The 21,471-nt window shown below is 41.2% G+C and overlaps 1 protein-coding gene and 1 pseudogene across 8 annotated transcripts in view; both read left to right on the top strand.

Moving 5' to 3' along the window:
• The window catches only part of NETO1 (neuropilin and tolloid like 1), a 127,534-nt gene that overhangs the window by 39,127 nt on the left and 66,936 nt on the right, over positions 1-21,471 (top strand). The window lies entirely within an intron of this gene.
• On the top strand, positions 10,569-10,696 carry LOC122471097 (annotated as a pseudogene).

Here is a 21,471-nt window from a genome sequence, read left to right as displayed (position 1 = left end):
GGTAGGTTTAACATCCTTTGTTCTGAGGCTGTATCTTATTCAGTGCCCACCATGGGTCTTTTGGAATCGATATATACACAATGATTATGGGTTTATGACTAAAGAAAATAAAGTGGAATAAATACTTAATTTTTTAAATTAATAATTATGTACATTAGACAATGTTCACACTATCCAAGAGTATTTCTAATATTTTATTTTATTTTATTTTATTTTATTTTATTTTATTTTACTTTACTTTATTTTACTTTTACTTTAGTTTCAAGATACCAGCCTTATAAATCATACATTAGAAAATCGAATAGCATAGTATCACTTGCTAACAAAAATATAGCAATATTAAAAACAGCTTTTATTACCCTACTACATCAGTAAAAATATACGTATAAACACCAGAACTGTAAAGTTTTAAATGGAAGACTGAATTATAATAAACCATAGATGAGCCTATGCATTACTAACAGCCTGTGGAAGTGAGAGCAGCAGGCAGAATATATTAGGTTAGTCTAGTCACACATCAATCCCTTGGATGACACTAGGAAGCCAGAAGATGTTGCGTAACAGGACTTATAAACATTAACTGCCAGATGTTACCCACGAGCTCCAGAGACAGAGTTCTGAGATCTGCTTAGTGCAGTGTATGGGTTCATAAAAGCCTAAGGAAGACTATGCAGCTATTTCTTAATTCTTTTGCAGTATGATTTAGAAGTGGCCGTTCCTGAAGAATAAATATAAGTAAATAAAATCTGAAGGGTTTATATTCCCCTGAATGAAACTTGATCTTTATGAGGGTGATGCAAATCTCTCTAATTGCAGGCCTCAGATTTATTAACTATGGAAACAGTAGTGTTTCTCCTAAAAATATTTTGCGTCATCCTGGAATTTCTGTGATGCCGTGAAATATTTTTAAGTGAGTTTTAGGGACCGCATTTCTATTTGATTTTCTAAAAATTACAGAACACTCTACGTTGCATCAAAGTTAGGAATAAGCACATTGGAGAGCTAGCAGACATTTTAAAGCTATCACCCGGTTCATCTGTCAGTTATTTATTGGTTCATGTGCCTGGCACCGGAGGTAACAAATAAATAAAACCGAGAACCTGTTCATACCCTCCCTGGCGAGAGGGGGTACAATGTGATATGTCATAATAAACGTAACATGTAGTCTTTAGGAAGTAAGACACCCTGAACTCTGATGACGCCAAGCGGTAGAGAAACATGGAGGACGTAACACCGTATCTGATCTCGAGGCATTTAGAAGAATCACTGTGAGGAAGGTATGAACCAGGCTTGCAGGCTCTAGGACTGCAATGCCCAAAGACAGAGACGTTATCATTCCTTTTCTACCAAAGACATTGCAAGTGATTTGGCTTGGTTGAAATAAAGGCCGTGCACAAAAACATAACGAGTGATGTGTTTGGAAAAGTTATCCAAGATGAAAGTCCGTATTTGCCACGCTGACGTATTTGAATTTAGTCACAAAACAGTGGAAACCACCAAAATGTTTTATACATGGATGTGAGCGTAGTTGAAACAGAAACACCGCCAGATCACAAGATAGTTCGTTGGAAGAGGCTGCAGTTGTTTATGAATTGGGACGCTGTAAAAGGTGTCCAGGTGAATGAATATCGGTTCCAGTGGTAGCACAGGAAGTGAACAGGAAAGATGTAGCTTCTAGTGTTATGATGATCTTAAAATTTATAGCATGTGTTTTCTTTTTTTTTTTTAAGTCTATTTATTTATTGACTTTGAGAGATACAGAGACAGCGTGACTGGGGGAGGGACAGAGAGAGAGAGGAGAGAGAGAGAGAGAGAGAGAGAGAATCCCAAGCAGGCCCTGTGCTGCCAGCGCAGAGCCCGATGGTGGGCTCAAACCCACGAAGCCGTGAGATCATGACCTGAGCTGAAACCAGCAGCCAGATGCTTAACCGCCTGAGCCACCCAGGTGCCCCTATAATATATGTTTTCTGAATATATGTAAGGAGAAGACAGTGAATTACTTCAGTTTGAGATGCCATTGAAATTCGGAAGTGGAGTAATCCGGTGTCTTTTGTCATCTGACACACCAGCCCGCAAGTCTCTGAAGAAATAGATCATTTTTAATTCATTGTTGTTTGTTGCTCCTGGGTTCGAACAGAGTTTCACATTACAAGGCGATCCAGCCAGGGGCGTCCTGTCAGGTCTTGGCATGGAGTTGGTAGTAAAAACCATGGGTGTGGACAGCATTGCTCATCAGAGAAATGCCAAGAAAGATAAAGACAGAACATTTGAATGGATATACTAGCAAGGGATGAGGCAGGCCGCTGGTAGACGGGCCAAAAGTCAACAGTCAACAGGGTGGCTAGTGGGTGTCAGGGCAAAGGGAGCTTCAGGTGGGACAGTAGGGGTCCTGGAAACCAAGGGAAAGAGACGTATTCAAGTCACGTCAGTTTGCAATGGAGAAAATGGAATACGATTATCAATGCGATTTTAAGGTTACAAGAAGTTATTGATATTCCTACTAAATACAGTGTCCTCCCGGTGGTTAAGGTAGAATTCAGACTGCTGAGAACTCAGCCATGGATGACACTGAGGGCTGGAACCTGGAGGTGCAGGAACCTCACTACCACCCCGCCCCCGGAACCTTGTCTGTGAAAGCAATAGTGTGATGGCAAGAAGGGAGAGGGGGCAGGTGGTTGAGTTTGAGAGGTGGTGCAGAGTCAAGGGGACGCTTTTAAATTGCACTTTTTGTCCTTTCTTTATGCAGATCTTGTTTCCACAAGGGATTAGCTTCAAGATAGGTTTCCTTATGCCTGGCTTCTACCTGGTGAAACACACCTGCCCCCCGGCCCCTGCCACCCCCAAAATAAAATGTGCTCCTGAAAAACTTCCTCAGTCTTCCTTATTATACCGACTCAGGGAGGGGTTGCAAGCCAACTCTCAGAGCCCGGGACCCTTGCTATTTTCATCACATTTATTACTTCTTGCTTGGGATCCTTATTTAGATGCCCCAGTCCCTTCCAGTGCCCGGTAGAGGTGACAGAACAGTAGTTTTCTGAAGACACACGTGGTGCTAGCGATGTCTCTGGTTCCCACCTCGCTGCAGCCACCCTTTCTGACGTTCGGACACCGTCCAGGCTGCTGAGAGTGTGGACGCCGACAGCTCGTTTTTGCCAATTCTAGCAACACCGCCTCCGCCCTCTCTCGCCTCCGCCAACACAGCACTCTCCCAAGTCCCTGGATGCCTTATACTCCGCATATGATGGCATGATGAAACACTAGGTTTTTTGGTACTTCCTTTGATTTCAGCTGTGTGTGTAGATCTGGAGACTGCATTGAGGCAATCTCAGAGACCTACACTATGACCTTCCGAGTCACCCGTCTTCTTGATATGTGCGCCCTGAAGTCTCTCTTTTCTTGCAGTGAGATTTATTTACTCCCCCTGTGGGTACGCTTCAAATAGATTCAGAAATGTCTTGCCCTGCCTGGGCCAATCCTAGGGTAATGTCTTTTAGGCTCAAGCTGGAGCGCGGCAACGTTTATCCCTGCATATGGACATACTGCCTTTAGAGCTGCAAGGATGTGATAGAACAGGACAGCGAGTGGCGCTCTTTTGTTCCCAGCTAAAGCGCCCTGGTGCGGGCAGGGTTTGAGAGAAACTGGCCAAACTCTTTGTTCCAATTCTGTTTTTATCATTGCATTTGTTTCTTAGTCAACTTTCTGGCAGGGAGCAAATAATTTGCTTGTATTTCGAAAAGTAAACATCTGCTAGGGTAAAATAAACGTAGGTCCGTGTTAACCACTACAGTAGAAGCTGGATGTTCAAATCCGCATCTCGGCTTCACCGACTTGAATACGGCAGGTGTGTTGGGAATGGGCTAGAACTGAAAATCTAGCAGTGATGATAATAACAAATGACCTCGTAGTAGGACTTCGTAACTTGTTCGAGTGTCTTAGTTATCTTGGACGCTATATTCTTCCACCAAAAAAGAGAGCGAGAGAGAGAGCATGAGCTGGTCACATTTCATTAAAGAAAATCGCTGTTGGGGTTTTTGTTGGTCTATAGATTGACTCCAGGAGAGCTAGCATCATTCGTATGTTTAGTGTTGTGTTTAATGAACATGGTGTGTGCTGTGTCTCTCCTTTTATTTCGGTCATCACACCTGGTGCCTTCCACTACCATTCAGGAAGTCTTTTAAAATCTCTTGACCTCCCCCTTTTCATTTTTGCACGAATGGCAGTATTCAGCTTCTAAGGGAAATTAATTTTTTGCCATTAACTTTTCATTTAAATTGTATTCTGATCAGAAAATGTGGAGTGTTCCTTGTTACCATTTTGTTTACTGATCGTTCCTGCATTTGAGACTATTCTTGGATCTTTTTTTTTTTTTTGCTTTTGGAACTACCTCAAGATTTCCTTTAAGACCAACCTCTTAGAGATCAAATCCCTCAGTGTTTACTTACTCTCTAAATATCTTCATTTCCCTCTTCATCCTTGAAAGATCCTTTTGCTCACTGACAATTCTAGGTTGACAGGTATTTTTCCCCGGCTCTTGGTAGATATTATTTGACTGTCTGTTGACTTGTGTTTTTGCCATTGGAATGTCTGCTATCATTCTGTCACTTCCCTTAATTGACGTGGCCTTTCTTTCTGCCTCTTCAAGGTTTCCTCTTCATCTTCTGCTTTGTGATTTCGTTGCCATGTCTGTAGGCATGGATTTCTTTGTGTTTCTTTTTTTTTTTTCCCATGGAAGATATTCTACTTCTGAGATCAATGGCTGCATATTTTCACCAGCTCTCAGGAATTTGTAGCTATTCTTTCTTTAAATATTGCCAAATGTCAATTCTGTTCTTTAACAACGTTGTATATGGAAATTCCATTTTTGATCTCTTTGTTGTTGTATTTTTTTTTATAATTTCTTATTGTCCGCTTAGTTTTGAAGATTCCACTCCTGAAAATGTTGCACACATATCCGTAAAAAGTATATTCTGTATTTGATGACTCCAGACTCTAGTGATCCCCCCTTTTATTGTAAGCTCTTGTTCTTTAGATCTATTCCCATTAATGTGTGCTAATTTGGGGGAAAGTTTCCTCCAAGGATGACCCGGTGTTCTTCTGCTTTGTTTCTCCCCATAGCAGAAGAGAACATTGGGCCAGTCCCATTTCAGGATACCCCCAGAAGTGTCGGTACAGAACAGGTGCCCAGGCCTGGCTTCCTTGTGTTCTTTTCCAAAGTTCAAAATCCCCACAGAGGTGTTGCTGGAAGAACCACGTATCAGAGATCACCTGTTTCAGGATGCCCTGACATTCAGACCATTTTCCTACACTCCTGTTCCCCGAATTCCCTCCTCCTCTGGATCTGTCTGCCTGTTCTGGATTCCAGGTGGTTTTTTCTCCCAGCTACTGACGGCTAGTCCAGCCCAGGATCCAAGCATAAGAGGGGCTCAGCTGTTGGTTTTAGGATTGTTTGGGGCTGAGAGTCCTACTGTGCCTACCGAGGCCGGTGAGGCCTCCGTAAGTGCAACTGGCAGGGCTTCTGTTAGGGAAGTGTGTCTGCATGAGTGCGTGCACATGTGTGTGTGGACATGTCCATGGTGCATGTGTGTGCATACGTGTGTGTGTGGTGCTTCTCAGAACTCCCAATCACTAGTATTACAAGACACAGAAGCCCTCAGAGTTATTTGCACATATGGTAAAACCTCGGATTGCGAGTGACTTGTTCTGTATGTACCTCAAGATGAGCAAAGGTTTCTGATATATTTTAACTTGATATCGACGAGCGATGTCTTGCACTACGAAGTACGCGATGCCGAACATCACATGATCACAACTGACCCAGTGGTTCTTGAAATTCGCTTTGTTATACAAGCGCTTTGAATTACCAGCATGTTTCTGGAACGAATTATGCTTGCAAACCAAGATTTTGCTGTAATTATTTTATTATGAATATATTAAAGATCAAGAGAATATAAAAGGACTAAATATAAAATTCTACCAACCTACTACTGAGCCTTTACAAATATGGGAAAGTTTCCATGAAATAGATAACTCACAAATTTGAGAACAAAATAGTAACTACTAACGTTACAGAGATAACAGTCTATCGTTTCCAAACCATCAAAGAATAAAACGGGAAACAAATCTTATAAATCAAAAGAAAACAGGAAAATAAGAAAAAGGAAATGAGACAAAAAACTAGGGTTAGGTGAACACAAAATATGGTTGTAAAAATAAACCCAGATGCTTCACTAGTCAATATAAATGTAAATAGAATAAACTCTCCAATTAAGAAAACAAAACGGGGCGAAGTGGATTCCACTAAGGAAAAATGTCAGGACCATAATACTTACAAAAACACACCTTACCTTAAAATATACCTGCCTACGTGCAGGAGGGCTGAAAATCAAGGAATATAAAAAGATAAACATTAACTAAAAGAAAACCATCTACTTCTGATCTCTTTCCATGGATGTTACCATTGGCTTATGAGTCCATGGCTGGAGATTTCTTACTGGTTAGAACTTCCACAAGAACATTTGACAGCTTTTCTTGTTCTGTTATTCTAAAATTGAGATGTAATTTTGTTTTTAATCCCAAATCTCTTTTATGATCACTTAAGTTGCTTTCTAGTCCAAGAAACGAAATAGATACTTCAGAGCTATTCTCATCTTATGACGTCCTCCGTAGTTAATGAGTATTTCTCAGAACATTTGCTATTGTTCAAAAGGGATATATAATTCATCTGTACCAAGTATACAGAGCCAGGTAATTATAAATTCAATTTGAGATCATAATTTTAATATTGAGGCTCACAAAAACCTCGTGAGAAAAGCAACACATTAATAGTAGAACGCCATGGAAATATAATTAAAAATAGAGTTACCTTCAGCTATGTCCCTGCCCATGATTTGAGTTCATTAGTTCTTTAACAATTATTGCATGGGTACCCGCTAAATGTTCGGAATTCTGAGAACTATATTTACGGAGATGAAAACAAACTGGAAAACTCTACCCACTTTCAAAGTTCATATCTAATCCATTAGAAGTTCAGGATGAATAAACATTATTACTGTAGAACAAAATGCTGTAATACAGACATAAAATTGTATAATAAAGTCAAGCCCTTGTTCCCAAAAGAGTTTTTTTCCACATAGCAGCCAGAGTGATCTTTGAAAAATATAGCCAGACAAAGTTACTCCTCCATACATCCGTCTACTGGTTCTTTTTTTTCGATAAGAGTTCTTCATTTGCTAAGCTCCTCTTTGGTGAAGGGCAAGAGAGTAAATATTTTGGGGTCACACCATTTCTGTGGCATTTATTCAGCTCTGCCCTTGTGGCAGTCAAGCAGCCCCAGATAGGGCAGGAATGAGTGGGCATAGAATGTTCCAGTAAAACTTATTGATGGACTAGAAGCTTTTTTGGAATATCCTTTTTTTTTTTTTGGAGGGAGGGAGGTTGGAAAATTGTTGCTACTGCTGATTTTGCTTCCAGAAACCTGAGAGTGTAAGCAAATTTGATAATTTATAAAACAGCTGACAGAACCATGGAAGTCTTTACAAGTCTTCAACTTTTATTCCTCTGGCAGTCCGTATTGTTTTGATAACAGTAGCACAATTATTCTCTACGTTGCAGTTACAAGATGCATAAAACTCAGGGGTAGAAAAATGTCACTCTATTTCATAACTAAAATTATGTTCTGGACTCTGAGGTCACAGTTGTGCTTGACGGTTGTCAACCTTCCGGCGAGGTTTCTTTCTTTCTTTCTTTTTTTTAAGTCATATTCAAGATTCAGCCCAATTCTTTTTGATGTACTTTCTGCAGATGGCTTCTGCTCTCTGCTCCATTTCCCCACGTCCTGCAAAGGGGACATAAGGGCGGCAGCGGTCCTGCTGTCATTTTCTGTGCTGTGGCATGCAGCTGTCACCATTGCAATCTGAACAGTGCTCTTGGTTGTCCCCTGGTTGGCTCGCCTCCATAGCACCCTGGAAAGCCTGCAGCCTCCTGGCGTCATGAGCCTAGGGGAGTCAGGCCCCCTCTTCCAGTCCACTGACTCACTCGTGCGCCACAGTCCCCCTGGTGCCCACCCCACCCAGACCCCCGGCCCCTGAGACTGGAGTCCTAGCCGAGCTCTCAGAGAACTCCTGCCATCCTCTCTGTGTCTGTGGGTCACATACAAATTCCCCGGCAGCTGTGAGAATCCAGCGTTGGGTAAAGACCCTTGCCCCTCTCTCCTCAGGGGCTCACTCCTTCTCGATCGGATCCCTGCAAGTGAATATCAGCTCCTCCACTCCTCCCCTCTCTTCCTCTACCTCCACGGGGACAATTTAGAAGACTCACAGTCCAGGGCAAAGTCCAGGAGGGCAAAGTCCAGGAGGTAACTGAGGTGGGCAGTGAGTTAACTGCCCTGTGACTGCCTTACACGTCTCCCATTATAATTCCTTCATACTAAATCTTAGTATGCTCCACTTTAACTGTGGAGCAGATAAGACCATGGGCTCTGCCTACAGACTCAGGTTCCTGCTTTGCCACCTGTTTGCAGCATGATCTTCGCCAATCCTCTTGGTAACCTGAGGTCTCACTTTCTTCAGCTTTAAAAATTAGGATGATAACTGCCCTCCGAGAGAGGCATCCCTTTGAGGATTAATGAGATCATCAGTGTTAAAGTTCCTACCCAGGACCTGGCATATAGTAAGACCTTGCTAAATATTATATGATTCTTCTGAGATATTCCTACACGTTTATTGATTTATCTAAAAGGAGGACATAAAGGGCAAAGTAAGCTCATCTCCAGGAGACGACCAGTAAGGAGCTGGGGAAATGATCGGATGTAGTGCGCATCAGCCAGGGGAAGCTGTTTCAGGATCAGGAAGCGCAGGGGGACCTAAGGCTGTTTCCTAGGCAGGAGGTGGGCAGGAGAGGGATGTAGGGCAGATCATGAAGGGCTCTGTGCCATCAGTACACACACACATATACAGGGTATATAATACTGATACGTGTATGGATTTATAAGGAGTTGGGTTATATGATCATGGAGTCTGAGAAATCCAAAGATCTACAGCCCACAAGCTGATGCCTAAGAGAGCTGATGGTTTAGCTCCAGTCTGTATCCACCGATCTGGGAACCAGGACAGCCACTGGCACAGTTATAGTCCAGAGCAGGCAGGCTCGTGACTCAAGAAGAGCCAGTTTTTCAGTTCGAGTCCAAAGGCAGAAAACTGTTGCCTAAGCCCAGCAGTGTGGCGGGAGCTCTCCCCTCTGGTTTCCCTTTTTGTTCTATTCTGGAATTCACTTAATCAGTGGGTAAGGCTTGCCCACATTAGCGAGGGCAGTCTTTTTACTCTGCTTACAGATTCAGAGATTAATTTCATCCAGAAATAACTTCAAAGAGATACTCAGAATAATGTGTGGCCAAACGTCTGGGCACTCTGTGGCCCAGTCAAGTTAACACCATCCTACATGTTTTCAAAGCTGTGGCAAGGAGGTCAGATGTCTGGTGAACAAAGGGCACTACCAGGAGGAGAATGAATGGGCCGGGGTGGAAAGAGGCACCGAGTTCTATTGCCTAGAGAGGTAAAGGTGGCAAAGGGGAAAGCGGGTCTGTGTATTCTGTAATTGATTTTGCTTTCCAGTCTGCCTGGTGGTTTGCCGCATGTTAATCTCCTTGTTTAATTGCCCCACATTGAGGCGCATTGTAATGCTGAAGGTGAAACATGAGAAATAGGAGCTTATGAAGTTTAATTCTCATACATATATTGTTATTCTTTTTTGAAATATAAAAGATCATTTATCTTTCTCTTATTGTCTGCATACAAATTAAATGACCATACATCAGAAAGCCTCTTTAAAATTTTTTAGAGTAGCTTATGAATTTGAATTTTTCCACTTATGTGGCTTTAATGTAAAATGTAGTCTTTCCTTCTAGTACAAGAGCAAAAATAGAAACCTTTTAGTCTTTCTGGCCCCAGAGTATCGCCATCTACATGTTTGAGCTTCAGTTGCATGTGTCTCTCACCAGTAAAATAAATTTTGAAATACAGACTGAGAATATTTAAATCGAATGAGCTAAGAAAAATTAGGTCCTGATATAGTATTTAAATCCATGTCCTAAATACAGTCTTTGTCACATCAAATAGAATTCAAAATTAATTTTATGTATTTAAAGAAAAATGTATACATTTTCACTTTCCGCATATTTTATTTAGAAATCGATCTATACGTAACATCGTTGCCTTTGCCTAAGATTATTTTATGTTTGCTGCATGTCTCATTGAAAATTTTCATGATCAGAATTTCAGTGTTTAAGGAAGGAATTTTAACATGCGTATGAAGGAATGAAAGTACAATTATATTATACCTTTTAATGTGTTCAAACATTTTAAATGAGCCTCTTTTTTTAATTAATTAATTTCTTTTTTTAATACGAAATTTATTGTCAAATTGGTTTCCATACAACACCCAGGGCTCCTCCCAACAGGTGCTCTCCTCCATGCTCATCCCCCCACTTTTCCCTCCCCCCACCCCCCATCCACCCTCAGTTTATTCTCGGTTTTTAAGAGTCTGTTATGGTTTGACTCTCTCCCTCTCTAACTATCTCTTCTCGGCCTTTTGGCTACGATCGAGTGTAGTATCTGTTCTTATCAGTTTAAATGAGCCTCTTTAAATCCAGATTTCTTTATATATTTTAGTGTTTACATTCCTAAGACGAATTAAACGCTTTATGGCCAGGACAAAATTTAGGAATGTTATGGAAATATCTCATTTTGAAAGAAACCCAGTATTGATGTCCAATGTTTTTGAAATCATAGCATCATTTAATTTTAAAATATTAATCAATTCTCAAAATTTCAGCAAACATAACAGCCCTTCAGAAGCTTGTCCGTTTCTGTAAAGCAGCCACATCCAATATAAGAATTAACTAGTGTTTGTGATAAGTGCATATATGTCACTGAATTGGAACGTGGCACAGTTTTATGTAGCGGGACCTCTCTTATCTCTGCTGGCTGGATGTGATTGCCACATGATTCCTGAGGCCTTACGTTAACACTCTCCAGGATAGTTCTCAACACAAGTGGGGAAGAACATTGAGAGACAAAGAAAAGGGGAGAAAATAAGGAGAAAGGAAGATGAGAAGGAGCAGGGAGAAAGAGGAGGAGTGATTTAGATGGACTGTGACTTCGTAAGTGGATGGCAGATGGAAAATAAATGGAAGAAAGGACAACGCAGTGGAGTTTATGCAAAAACATTTCCATCTAAGCTAGTGGAAAAATGGAATTCATTACAGAGGCATGTGTGTGTTTTAGAAATAGAAAAAAAGTATACACATATATATACACACACACACATATATAGGCATGTATATATATATAACCACACTTCCATTTTTATATTTTTAGCTAATTTTTACTTTTCTGTGCTATTAATACTGGAAAATTATACATATAATTGCAATAGCTATCATGGGCGTTTCAAAAGAATGTATTACCTATTTTCTTTGTTTGATAGATAAACAATAAAATGTTTTTTGTAAAGTTATGGTAATAAGGTATACGTTTTTCCCCCAAATTGTAATAGAAGTATTTTTATCAAGTCAGTCATAACATCTCAATTAGCCAGGGGTATTCCACGATTAAAAAAAATGCCTCGTGTTTAATTTTTAAAATCTGAAAATACTAGCTGAATAAGGTCTTGATTACTACAAAATAGGCTTAAAATGTTAAAAAGGAGTACTTTGCTCTGAAGATCAAACCGTCTATTTTTATTTTGAGGAAGAAGTTCACGAGAAGCGGCTACACTGTTTCCAGCATGCTTTTGCCACACAAGGATTTGAGCCGTCCATAGCGGAATGTCCTAAATTCCTCCCCGTGACTTAATACTGTTTCTTAAATATGGAGGAGCCTGTTGCCAGAGGCAGAATCCAGCATATATGCTCTTGTCAATATTTTCCTTAATATCCTCAAGTTGCGAGAGACAAGCGCCTGAGGGAATTCATATTTCTGCTTGAAAATGTTACTGATTTCAGGAGTCTTCTAAAAGTGAATAGATGGTGGGACCAAGTCCATTGTATGTGGTTTTCCTGCTAATTTCCAAACAATTACTGCTAACTATATTGATACCCTTTTAGTTTTGTTTTTGATCACTGTGTGATATTTGTGATTAACAATAACTACTAAAAATCAAGAAGTACAAAGGTTGGATTTTCTTACTGCGGGGCCAGTCAAAGGCTAATGTTATTTAAGACGCATGCCAGAAAGATCGATAGCTCAGTGGGCAACATCTTTATCAGCTCACATTGCAATTCTCAGGGAGGATGCATTGCATGGCTACTCACATGGCTATTGACACGGCCAAGTCCTCACTGGCCGTTGGTCCGAGATAGTATTTCCTTGCTCTGGGGTTTCCCTATAGTTCACAATATGAGAACTGACTTCCATTAGAGCAAACAAGAGACAGAGAGAGAGAGAGAGAGAGAGAGAGAGAGAGAGATGGGAAAGGGTGGAAAAGGAGAGAACAAGATGGAAGCCACTGTCTCTCTAGCAAATTTTGGAAGTAACGTTCCATTGTTATTGCCGGAAGTGAGTCACTATTTGTTAGAAGTGAGCTACGGGTGTAGCTCACACTGCAGGGGAGGCAGTTACACCAAGGACATGAATACTATCAAGGGTGGGGGGTACGTGCAGGGCATTCTTAGAGGCTACTTACTGCATGGTGTTTGAATGTCTGTATGTAGGGTTCATAGATCACTAATCTTTGGTATTTGTATCAACCTTTTGGAATGAAAAGAACAAACACAAAGGTCTGTAGTTTAGTGCATTAAAACAATAACAATGTACATCCCTCGCATTTTTGTTGGCTAATTGGTTCCTCTGCTTCATGTGATGATGGCCTGAGCACTGACTTGGTTCAGTGTCCTCACTCCCATGCCAAGCAGTTGGTGTTGGCCATAAGCTGGGAATTCAGCTGCGGCTGTTGCCTGGGGAGACCTGGTTCTCTTCCATGTGGCTTTTCCATGTAGTCTGTTGACTTTGCTCTCAGTATGTTTGCTGGGCTCTGTAAGAGGGAACAACCCAAGAGTGAGTGCTTCGAGGAAGGAAGTAGACACTGCTGGTCTGTTAACATCTAGCTTCAGAAGTCCAGGATGGCACACATTTCTGAGTGCAGGGGCCACCTCAGGTTCAAAGGGAGGGCACATAACGTCCACCTCTTGATGGGCGACTGTCATCTCTATAACTGGAGAAGAACAATTCTGCTGGAGAGCATCTTTGAAGATTGGCTACCTCAGTGTGACCCCTGGCTGTAACTATCCACGTACTTGCCACAAGCTAAAGGTGCTCACCCCATTCAGGAGCCTCCAAGTGTCACCTCTTATGACATAACTTGAAGCCTCGTATCCCGTCATCTATATATTGGGTCCACGTGCAGATGACACGGCGTGTCAGCACCCCACTGGCACAGCTGTTCAGATGCAGCTCCCTGGGTGGCCAGACCTGTAAACTAAAAACTCACGTTATCTGCGCTCCTGTCCATCCCACCCTCCCACCCAACGTGCAACAGTGAGACCCGTATGGAAAACCATAATTAGAAACCTCCCATTAGAAAGAGGAATCTCGGGAGGCTCACAGTACTGTCATTCATAGTAATTCTAGAATCCAGCCTGACATGAGTTACCATTTCTTATGATTGGCAGCAGGAAATTTTCCTTGTTTGGGGCTCTTTCCCTTTGGGTGTCTGCAGTGGCTTTGGACTCTGGGCTCGGAGCTCTGATTTTGGAGGCTTCCTTCCCCCTCAAAGCAGCCCATGTTCTCAGGGAGTAGGCTTGTCGGCGTCCTTCCTGACTAGAGGAGGTTAGCACCCTGGAGGCCTCTTTCCATTTTGAAGTTTCTCTGCCCCTTTGAATCAAAGCTGGTATAAGAGTCAGCAGGACTTTGAGGTTTACTGTGTCACACAACATGATCCACTCCAGCTTGCTTTGGGGAAATGCGCTTAAGATCCTCTGAGACAGCCGCCGAGCTGAGGAGTCACCTGAGGTGCCCCTTCTCTCTGCAGTTAACCAACAGTCACAGAACTGTTCCGCTCTCCCGCAAAGGAGAGGGTCCACTGTCGGCACTCTGGATTGATTGCCCCCAACTTTGATTTTACTTCTAGAATAATTTTCAAGTTGGAGAAGTAAGAAATAGACAAATGATAATGGAGTCCTGAGTTGGCAAAGCCTCCCCTTGATTCTGATGAAAAGTTCCTGTCCCATTGATCTGTATCTGTACCTTATCATATGCACCTAAGAGAAAGCATTTGACACTCAGCTTTTTTTCTAGAAATCGCCTCAGTGAAACCCCCAAGTTCATGGACTGCATTGCCATTTTCCGTGTTACCCAGGCAACAGTGTCGCCACATGTTCCACCATGAAATAACACGGGTGTCTGTAAAAGTCCAGTAAGATTTTTCTAAGTGTTCTTCCAGTCACCATTGGTAATTTTCTCAAGGGGTTTCTGACCTCCAACTGACTACCCAGTTCCAAAGCAGAAAATGGAATTCTTTTTCAGTGGAGGAGTAACAATGTCCATTACCATCAACAGTGGACGAGAGCTTTCATCCCACACCCTCACAAAAACTTGATGTCAATCTTAATCTGTGTTTCTGATTAGTAACTGTGTAATGGGATGACATAGTTGTGTTAATTATTGTCCAATTGTTGATTATTAAAAAGATTAAGTAGCTTATATTATGTTTCCTGGACACCTGGATTCTTTCTTGAGTGAAATACCTGTTCAGAACTTTTGCCCATTTTATATTATGTTGTCTCTCACATACTGTCAGTCTGTAGATACTCTGGATATTAGGATTTGAATATGTGTTGATAATATCTTCTTGCATGTGTGACTCGAGTTGGCACTCACCTTCTAGCATGCTGCATACATCATTCCAGTGTCTTCTGGATTCTGTTGAATACAAGTGTTAGTTCCTTTGAAGAACCTGCTTTTCTTTTTCTTGGGCTGTTTTAAATATGTTCTGTCTCTCAACAGCTTTTAAAACTCTGAATAAATTGTCTCTTTAAATATTGTATGCCCTCCATTTTCTTCTCTTTTTATAAATCTGGTATGATTAGCATCTCCCACTCTGCCTTGTTTTTTGCTCCCACCCAAAAGTGGTACGTGGGGTCATATGGTGATTATATTTTTAATTTTTTTAGGAACTGCCATAGTGTTTTCCATAGGCACTGTACCACTTTACCTTCTCACCAACAGTGCACAAGAGATTTGGTTACTTCACCACCTCACCAACGCTTGTCATTTCTATTTTATTGATAGTAGCCATTCTAATGGGTATGAGGTGATATCTCATTGTAGTTTCGTTTGCTTTTCCCTAATGATGAATGTGTGATATTGAGCATCTTCTCATGTGTTTATTAGCTATTTGTATATCTTCTTTGGAGAAAGGTCTTTTCAAGTCATTTGTCCATTTTTGAATCGTGGGTTGTTGTTTTTTTGTTGGTGATGTTGTTGCATTTTAGGACTTCTCTACCCATTCTGGACATTCGTCCCTTATCAGATACCTGCTTTGCAAATATTTGCCTCATTCAGTAGATTGACTTTTTATTCTGTTGATATTCTTTTGATGCATAAATTTTTTCGAGTTTCATGAAGTCCAATTTGTTTATTTTTTTTCTCTTGTTTCCTGTGCCTTTGGTATCATATCCAAGAAATCTTTGCCAAAGTCAGTGTCATCAAGATTTTAACCAATGTTTCCTTCTTAGAGTTTTATAGGTTTAGGTCTCACATGTAGGTCTTTGATGTATTTGACTTAATTTTTGTACATGCTAGATAAAGGTCCAAATCCACTATTTTGCACATGAATATTGAGTTTTCCCAGAACCAGTTGCTGAAAACACGGCCCTTCCAACATTAAATGTCTTGGCACCATTGGCAAAAATCACGTGACCATAGATGAGAGGATTTCTTTCTTTCTTGTGTGTCACTTTAGCTCAAATATTATACACAAAGCACTGGACGGAAGGGGGGCTAAGGCAAAGAGACTGGCTAGGATTCTGGTACCCTAAGGTGAAGAAGGCCAGGAGTAAGAAGACCATGGTAGACTGGAAAGGGAGATTAGTAGTGAGACATTTTACAAAGACTATTTGAGAGCTCTTGGTATTTTTTTTTTTTTTTGGTGAAAGCAAAAGTGTGAAGGAGTCTAGTTAATTTTGTTTTAGAAGTTTTCAGCTCAGGTAATCAGGAGAAGTCTAGTGATGGATAAAATGAAAAGTCTCGAGGAATAAAATTGATAGAATCCCCCATCAATTACACTTGCTGACTAAACAGGAGAGACCTAATTAATTCTCTGCTTTCAACTTAAGAATTATGATATTGATTTGTATTGCTTTAGACCATTACTTGGGGGAAATCTTGCATTATTTTCACACCTCTTAATGAAATAGCTTTAGTGCTCTTATATTTGAATGACAGAAAAATGAGCAAAAAGAATGCAGATTTATCAAGTGTCTCAATAAACCGCTGAGTCTTTAACTGCAGTTTCAGGGGGAAGTGAAACATTTAAGGTTTGGTAACATAGCACCAGCTCTACAGTTACACAAATATTTTTTAAATGCCAATGGAAAGAGATGTCAGTACAGCACTATTAAATGTTCTAAGACTTACATTTCAATAGACACATCGAGTTGTGTTTGACCTAGGCCGGAAACATGGATTTTTTTTTAATGTTTTTAATGTTTTATTTATTTTTGAGAGAGAGAGAGAGAGAGACAGAGCATGAGTGGGGAGGGGCAGAGAGAGAGGGAGACCCAGAATCTGAAACAGGCTTCAGGCTCTGAGCTGTCAGCACAGAGCCCGACGCGGGGCTCGAACTCACAAACTGTGAGGTCATGACCTGAGCCAAAGTCGGACACTTAACCAACTGAGCCACCCAGGTGCCCCTGGAAACGTGTTTGATTCTTGCAACCCTTAGATGACAGATTTGGGTCCAAGTGGACCCTGACAGTCCAGCTCTGTCTGGAGATCCCACATCTATAATTCTTTCCGGTCCCCAAGATGGAGGCTAAACTTTCGAGAAATAATTCTTTCTCAGAGGCCGAGGAATTTAAGAAGCCGTAGTCTAATTTTCTTCACATGGGTTCAGAACTTGTGTTGACTGATCCCTTGTGTTCTCAAGTGAAATGCTCATTAAAAACCACCGGTTTCAGCCACTCATTCGAACTTTAGGAATTGCTGTGATATTGGAGAAATTAGTTCCAGGGGGACGAAAAGAAATGCAAGAAATGCAGATGAAATGATTCAGGATTTTTGTTTTTGTGACTGTTTAACCCCCCTATACTTAAATGGACCGAAGTTACCTGCTAATGAAGAAGGAAGTACATAGTGGGCTCTCCAGTTCTGAGACAGGTGCATGCATCTAGAAGTCTCTGAAATCTCCAGCTGTGATACTAGGTATAATGCTTTTTGTAAATGGATTCATACATATTCAAATGAGCTCAATTCTACCATTATCTAAAACTAGGGTATAGATTCTGAGCTAAATTGACATAAAAGGGCTTTTTATACCTAGTATATGTTGTCATATGTTAAAGGAAAAGTGGATGTCTGGGCATTTACTGGGTATCTGTCCTTATTTTGATATTTGTAAATATGCATCAGGAACTGCATTATGAGTTTTCTGCAGGGATTCTCCATCTTACCTCAGGCATCTGAGGAAACGAGAGTAGTTCTTCATGAACCCCAAAGCTAAGATGCTTTCTACTAGAAATAAGTACAATATGCAGAATAGACAGTGAGGTTACACGGTGGGATTTGACTTGTAAATATGGTTTTAGAGCAACAATAATATTTTAGGCATGTTTTAAAAAGTCTTGAAAAGTTTAGGTATTACTATATCCATTTAACCACCCAGGAGCTAAAATTCTGAAGTGTACACGAACAGAATAACGTATAGAGCACTTTAGGACATCTGTATCTTATCCGTTACCTGGCTCATTTTCGTAAGTTCTCTGCTTTGGACAGTTGATATTTCTACCCTAATGTATTAGAAAAGAGGCAGTTGATACCTTAGAAGGTAGAATTCTCTCAGGAATCGGTGCTGCCTCACACAGGTTTAGCATCATTCCATGTTTCTGGTGAATTCTTCCTCATGAAATTCCTATTTGACCTCCTCTCTGATGTTTTGTATGTTTCGGTTTTGCTTTTAGGGTCGTTTCCTCTAACATAATATGGTTTCAGAGGGTTTTTCTTCCATGTTTTACTGCCTCACTGGAAAATCATTTTGGGTCCTCTTAACCTCAGTCACCCCACATGATGCGTCGCGCACACGTGGCTTTTAGAAGAAGTGCGTGGCTGGGTTTTGTGGGTTCAAAGTGCAGAAGGATGGCTAGAGTTCACTGATTCTGACCTGGGTCAACCCCCCTTGGGGGTTAAAACTAGGACACGCTTCCTTTCGAAGACAGAACATAGTAGCTCCAACTCTTCGTCCGGATGGGCGACAGTTCGTGCTGTTATGTCATCCCCTGAGCATCCCCAGGACGGATCAGGGGATGAATCACGCATGCTCTCATGAGAATCTCCTGGCAGGGCCAGCGCTTGGCATTTTGCATTTGTTCTTTCCCCCTCCCAGCCCCGCGATGGCTCCGCTTGCCCATGTGCCCTGCTAGCCCCTGGCATAAAAACTCCACAGTCCTTGCCAAGGGCACCAACAGAGGACGCTCCCACGGTCTCCAACTAGAGGCCATTCCAGCTCCATTTAGAACCGGCTAAGGCTCATCAAATCGAGTGGAAGCACGAGAAGTCTTGTCTTGAAGCTACACGTGCACGGCTTGCTCACCTTTATTCCGTCCGCGGCATCTTTAGTTAGCTGTCACTTACAAGGCTTTCTCACGATACTTGCATTGCTATTTTCAAAAAAGATTTGGGAAAACGTAACTTTTTCTCGCCAACGTATTTTTTTTTTCACTTTCAGTGACAATTTGTTTAGCTTACAGTGACACAGCGGGATAAAAGAGGCTGATGCGAGGATAATGCCATCCCCTAGCATGCACACACACACACACACACACACACACACACACAACTTGTGGTGCCACCCGCACGTTCAATTCTTGGCATGTCGGAGCCAGGAATATCTTCCTCCTCGGTAGCCGAGTATCACACCTGCTAGCCCGGGCCCAAACTCTCAAGTTCACGCATAAGACGTCATTTCCTGCTCCTCTCTCGTAGGTTTGAGCCTCAGAGGCAAGTGCCATACTCCCTGTCATAGTATTTGCTCCAAACTCTCCTATGGTCAAGAATCCTGTCCCTCCCTGATTACTATGAAATAACATTTTTTTTTGGAAAAAGTTATTTTTATTTTCATAGAGTTGACACACAAGGTGACATTCGTTCCCTGTGTACAACACAGTGACTCGACTTCTGTATACGCTATGCCACACTCACCTTCGGCGTAACTATCACCTGTCACCGTACAGCTCTCTTACGGCCTCATCCACTGTACTTGCTCTGCTGTACCTTTTGTTCCTGTGACTTATTCGTTCCAGACCCGGAAGCCTGTATCTCCCCTGTGCGTACTGATAAGCATTGCTGAGTGTTGGGAAAACCGGAAACGTGAAGTAACTGAGAAAGAAGAGGGCGTTGGGGGTGTTCATTTGCTGGGAGGGTCAGCATTTGTTGTGCCAGCAAGAAATGCCCTATTACACCAGGTCTATGAAAAAGATGGCTCGAAAGATGGACTCATTTATTTGAGGTTTCATGTGATTTAGGAGGTACTTAGCTGGATGAGTGAACAGGGGGCTTCTGGGAGAATTTGGGGGGTGGGCGTTGCTAATGATCAAGAACTTGCCTGGTTTCCTTTGCATTCAATATGGAAACACCAAACGCGTTTTGGACAATTGAGGATTTTTTTTTTAATTGCCTTCGTTACTCTTTTGCTTTTCTGAAGATTTCTTCTTCCCTTCATCCTGCAGGTTTTTTTTTTGTTATTCTACATGGCCAATGCATTTTCCCCATAGAAGAATATTGCTATCTTGTGGCTATCTATCAAAAACAAACCTTGCAAAAGCCTGTTTAACGCGAGCGCGAGCAAAATCAATATTCTTTGCATACATTTTGTAAAAGAGAATTCTGTCTTCTCAACTTATTTAAAACTGTGAATACAAGCATCGTGAGAAAGTTTCCTGTTACAGCTTAATAAGTAAAATGAGGAAACAAAACTTCTGTACAAGCCATGCAAATATCGGTAATGTATTAAAGGGCTTGTAAAATCCTTTCCTGAAATTCTTCAGGTTTCCATTTCTAAATCCCATATATGAGTAAATTTTATGTTAAACCGGAAGTCATGATATGCAAACTCTGTGCCCACCTTACAACCCTTGGGAAGAGAAACTCTATTGTGAAGTTGTAACTGCCAGCCTCATACTTATCGATAACAGTAACCTTGGGAAATGCTTAAAATATTATACTATGGATTCTCTGTTAAAGCAATGTTGCTTCTAGACAAGACTGAAAGGAATCAGATTATTAAAATAATATGTTGATGTAAGCTATTTTAGTACTGCACTGTCAAGATTTTTTGCAATTGCTTTTAAAAATGGCATCTTAAATTCAGTTAACTGATTGCAAAAACTACAAAGTCAGTATTTTTCAATCTTGAGGAGGAAACAGGGAGCCAACGCTGAGATGGGTCACAGACAAGGAGGGAATGCTGGAGACAGTGACCTGGCCATTGGAGTGGCAGTTAGTTTCCATACGAGAGCCGATTGAATGCAGATATACCCACAGATATTACAGGACTTTCCAAAGTAAATAGACGTGGAGACATTATATAGCTTATGACAGAATTCAGGATGTGTGAAATTATGGAAGCTTGAGGGAAATACTTTCTCCAAGATGATCCTGTTGGGGAGTTGAGCTGTGCCTTGCAAAACATATCAAAGTATCGAAGTTGTGTTTTATAATCAGAGGGTTTTATAGTTCTATTTACATGGCCAGGTCAGGCAATTACATTCTTCCATAAACTGTTGTTAGAGGAATACCACTGTGTTTTGTGATATAATGGCATCCATGAGCTGGAAAAAGCCTAGACCAACCACATTTTCAGCTCAGGAAAAATACGTTCCAGACGTATTGAATGATTGGTTTAACATTGTACGTTAGCTATAAAACTTCTAGGTTTCAGCTCAAAACAAGTTGCATTTTCTATAGTAATTGAACCTCCATTTTGTTCATTTATAAGATGAATATGACTCTGATTTGACTCAGTTGTAGTCTAATCGGGTAAATATTCATTTACTGAAAGTCCGTCTACAATCTGGCTGGCATTGTAGAAATCTCTTTCGAGTATGAAATAAATGCGTCGCATGGCCCCGAGTTAATAAATTGCAATTTCGAGTTTTGTTGCAAGAAGGCGTTGACCCACGATACAAAGGTGGGGTTGGCCAAGACAGAAGTTCTGCAATATTTTGGTCTTAAAACATCTGTCCTCTCGGGAAACAACTGAAGACTT

The sequence above is a fragment of the Prionailurus bengalensis genome, chromosome D3 (genome assembly GCF_016509475.1).
Source record: "Prionailurus bengalensis isolate Pbe53 chromosome D3, Fcat_Pben_1.1_paternal_pri, whole genome shotgun sequence".
NCBI classification, from domain to species: Eukaryota; Metazoa; Chordata; class Mammalia; order Carnivora; family Felidae; genus Prionailurus; species Prionailurus bengalensis.
Note: the sequence above shows the minus strand (reverse complement) of the source record. Positions and strands in the feature narration are given on the sequence as shown.